A 4,861-nucleotide genomic window follows, 5' to 3' on the forward strand; every position below is an offset into this window, starting at 1 on the left:
TGTTGCCCGTCTAGCATTTATTATGACTAATATGTTTGCAATCTCTTTGGAATTTGAATCAACATGGGGTTCAACATTGGGTCTCTCAAGAGTCAATCCTTATCCTTTTTTTTCGTGGGCCTTTTTAGATGCCCAAACTCCCCCCAACCAGAATAGATCAAAGTCAATTTTAATGTATCACTCAAAACTAATGGCAATAGTGGAGCATACTATGTAATCAAAGACAACAATAGAACTTCGACTGTGGTAGAGCATATAGAACTTAATTGGGAAGACTATACTAATAGCCAAGCTAATAGTAGCATAGTTTGGCATGAAGAGGGCTACAATACTGCACTAGCTACAAAGATATGGACTGAAGGTGATTTGTAGATGGAGGCGAATTAGCTTGTTAATTGACACAGCTCATGGTGGACTCATCCTTGAATTATAAAGATATAAATTTTGTTGAGAATTTTTCTTGATAAACAAGCTTTTTCTATTTTTCATGGATGTAATGCTCTAGCTCACAAACTTTAGTGCAAATATTTCTAATCCACCAATTATGAATTTAAGGCTTCCAGCTAGACAGTGCATTTTAGTCTGAGTAATATAGTTTGTTTCCTCTTGGGACATGTTTTATACCTAAAAATTTGAGATTATATCATTTTTTTGAATATTTATAAGAGAATATTGTTTGAAAATCTTTTTTGAATTAAATATTTTAATTATTTTATTTAAATTATTAAAAATTTGAAGTTATACATTTGTTTGGAAGAAAAGAGACCATCTTGGAAGAGATTAAAGTGCATTTTGAGATGTGGTCCCTTCGTGGATGCATTTAAAGAAAATAGGCCATCAACCGGTCCTTTAATTTGTTGTCCCTCCATGTGCCACCGCGCCGTGCACTGTGTGCTTTGGAGAGGGACCGGGAATTGAAAAAATACCAAACTAAGTGGACCAGATGCCAGAAAAAACAGTTAGGAAGGGTTTGTGTACTGGTACCCATTGAAGGACCGAACAATAAGTTTTTCTGTTGCAATTAAGGAATCGGATAGTTTAGATGGCAGAATTTATATATATATATATATATATATATATATATATATATATATATATAAATGTGCTCATTGCAGGTGGTACAATAAAATTTATTTAAAAAATTGAGTTGACAATACTCCAATATTCATTCACAGAATATTGTTATATTATATATATATATATATATGGTTACAATTACAATCAACAAATAGTATTGATCAAATTAATTATTAATTAAATAATAATATTATTTTATTTAGATTACTGTGCTGCAATTTTTTTCAGAAGGAAAGGGAATTTTTGGAATTGGTTTGGAAAAGGAAAACTAATCAAGATGTCGGCATGAGCATATAAAATTTGTTTACAGCTTGTACTTCCTTTTATAAGGTAGTATATTCCCGTATCATCAATATGGCTCCCTTCTTTAAAACTAAACTTGAACTAGAAAAGAAGTTGACATATATCCACTTCTGATTGTGGTCACTGTTTAATGGTTGCTTGCATTCAATGTTCTGCCCCTCGGTAAAATATGCTGGCCTTCCCACTACCCCAAAGCCCTATAAAACAGTTACCCTGCCAACACTCCATGCATCCTCCTCTCCTCCAGTCCATCACACTCTTCCACCCCTCCACCACCATGAACTCTGGCAATCAGACCTCCCTCTCCAATGACCACTGCACCACCACAACTTATCTTAGTCTGTTCTGGCGCCTCTCGCAGGACATCCAAATCCTTGTGCTCCTTATGGCCCTATCAATCTTAGTAACCCTGCATGCCTTAAGACAAAGCAAACACCAGGGCCTGGCCGTGTGGCCTGTCGTCGGTATGCTTCCCTCCCTCTTGCTCGGCCTCCGCAACGACGCACACGAGTGGTTGACCGGCGTGCTCCGTGCCCAAGGCGGCACATTCACCTTCCGTGGCCCATGGTTCACCAACCTCCAGTGCGTCGTCACCGCCGACCCCCGCAACCTCGAGCACATCCTAAAGACCAAGTTCTCCAACTTCCCAAAGGGAGAGTACTTTCGGAACATCGCCAGCGACATGCTCGGCGATGGCTTCTTCAACTCCGACGGCGAGGTCTGGCGTCGCCAAAGAAAGACGCTAAGCCTTGAAGTCCATTCAGCTGACTTCAGGTCCGCGACAACCCAATCTGTCTTCGAGATCGTTCACTCGAGACTTCTCCCGGTGCTCGAGTTGGCCCATGACAACCAGGCGCCATTTGACCTCCAGGATGTGCTGCTGAGGCTGGCATTCGATAATTTGTGCATGGTCGCCTTCGGTATCGACCCGGGTTGCCTCCGGCCCGAGCTTCCGGAGGTGCCGTTCGCCCGAGCCTTGGAGAATGCCACGGAGGCGACTCTTCGACGGTTCGTCGTGCCGACGGCCATGTGGAAGGTGCTACGTTTCTTTGATCTCGGGAACGAGAGGAGGCTGAAGAGGTGGTTGAAGTGCGTGGATAAGTTCGCCTACGATTTGATTCGGACGAGGAAGGAGGAGATGGAGTCGGGTGTGGAGGAGAAGAAGTCGGCAAGATGTGATCTCTTGACGGCATTCATGAAGTTGAAGGATGAGAATGGGATGGCGTTTTCTGACAAGTTTCTGAGGGATGTCTGCATAAATGTGATCCTAGCGGGGAGGGATTCAACGTCGGTGGTGTTATCATGGTTCTTCTGGCTGTTGAACCGGCATCCGGAGGTAGAAGACAAGATCCTTGAGGAGATTAGGAGGATGGTAGAGGAAAGAAAAAATAACATTGAAGGGGAAGGAGGGAAGAGTTTGGTGTTCGAGACGGAGGAGGTTAAGAGGATGGAATATTTGCAAGCGGCTCTTTCAGAATCTCTACGTCTATATCCTGCAGTGCCCGTCGATCATAAGGAGGTATTATGGTAGTAGTTAATTCAGGGCCAGGCATATACTATAGAACATAAATATAAATTATCTTCATATTAAAAGTAAGTTGGAAGACGGACGCTTTGCAACTTATAAATCCTGCATGTTTGCACGTAAAACAAATACTCATCTATTTACAATACAACCAGGATATTTTGCTCTAGCTCATGCACTGCAAAATGCTATACATCCTTAGATGATTGCAATTAGAAGATGGATGGCCATCAAATAATACATTCTGGGCATGACATGGCACGTATTCATAGACCATCTTGTTTAACAGCCGGCTCTATTCAGATGCGGCTATTCATAGTTGCATGGCACTTTGCAGTGCCTTACGTGAACTGTATAGGATCTCTATTGATAATAAATATATTTTTATTATATATATAAAATATCTGTATATTTATGATTTTTATATTATATATGTGCTTAGAATTGACCGTGGCAATTATTAAAGAAATGGCTATTGCTATATTCTAAATGGATGAGGTTTTTATGTTAAGGTTCATTTTGCATAGTTCGGTGGTTGGCACTTGCTCGTTCGGTGGTTGGCATTTGCTCGTCGATTAAAATTAAGTAGATGCATGGCATCTTGTCCGTTAGCTCCTTTTTACATCGTACCATTGAAAATTTTAAAATGTATTTGTAAGGCTCCTACAGTCTCCATATCAAACATAAATTTTCTGCACATATTGTGTGGTGCATCACCACACCATTCATCATACGATGAATAGTCATGCAAAATATGAGCCGTATGATACATATCATACACGACCGCATGTAGTCATTCATTACACAATAAATAGTATGTACAGTGCACCGCATGATGCAGTATATTGTGAGTTTAATAAAAAATCTTTGTTTGTATCGATTATGATTTTTTTGATTATCAAGTGCATAGCACATTAATTCCATGCTTGTATTCTATAAACTGCTGTCTGATGCAAAATGATGCACGGTCACACTCTGAAATATACTTTAGGGATAATGACTGCTTCATGTCACCAAGTCAAATTGAACCCTTGTACTTCATTGTATGAGGTCCAGCATTTTGTTATGTTAAGTGGTCCCTAAAGAGAGAATTAAAACTCTTGAAACTATAGAGTGGAAAAAATTGTGAAAATTTGAATCTTATAACTTCCTGCCACAAGTTCAAGATTTATGCATGTTAATTAACTGTTTTTTTTGGCTTAGGTTGTGGAAGATGATGTGCTCCCTGACGGAACCATTCTAAAGCCAGGAACAAAGGTTATATATGCCACCTACTCTATGGGGAGAATGGAGAGCATATGGGGAAAGGACTGTAGGGACTACAAGCCAGAGAGGTGGCTCAAGGATGGTCGCTTCATGAGCGAGTCTGCATACAAATTTCCAGCCTTCAATGCTGGACCAAGGCTATGTTTGGGGAAGGACTTTGCTTACTATCAAATGAAGTTTATGTAGCTTCCATCCTCTATCGTTACCATGTGAAGGTGTTGAGAGCCACCCGGTGGTCCCAAAGTTGGCGCTAACCATGTACATCAAGTATGGGTTGAAGGTGACCCTCTCTGTAAGGGAGGACTCCAAGCTTCTCAAGTAGTTGATAAAGGAGCTCAGGCTTCAAGGATCAAATATAATTAAAAGCCTTGTTAAGTATTTATGTTATGTACATTTTATAATAAGATGTTGTCCGTGCATGTACATCACTACTTTATCTTAAGAAGATGTCTTTTTATTCTTATAAGCAAAATGATCAGCTAACTGTTGAGTTTTGTCCCCCTTAATGAGATCACCCAACATCTTTTGAATGCACAACTAATTGGGTTATTACTAGCCCAATCTCTAATTAAGTGTGGCTTATTCCCAAGGTGGACTAGTTATTGCCATCATCTATAATGGTGGAATTCAAAATATCACTAACCATTCTTGAGAGAGAAGCTAAATAGTTTAGAATTTTCAAAACTGACA

At 40.0% G+C, this 4,861-nt stretch overlaps 1 pseudogene; it reads left to right on the forward strand.

Moving 5' to 3' along the window:
• The first annotated feature begins 1,657 nt into the window (after nucleotides 1-1,657).
• On the forward strand, nucleotides 1,658-4,582 carry LOC105032701 (cytochrome P450 86B1-like; annotated as a pseudogene).
• Nucleotides 4,583-4,861: the final 279 nt, after the last annotated feature.

The sequence above is a fragment of the Elaeis guineensis genome, chromosome 4 (assembly GCF_000442705.2).
Source record: "Elaeis guineensis isolate ETL-2024a chromosome 4, EG11, whole genome shotgun sequence".
Taxonomy (NCBI): domain Eukaryota; kingdom Viridiplantae; phylum Streptophyta; class Magnoliopsida; order Arecales; family Arecaceae; genus Elaeis; species Elaeis guineensis.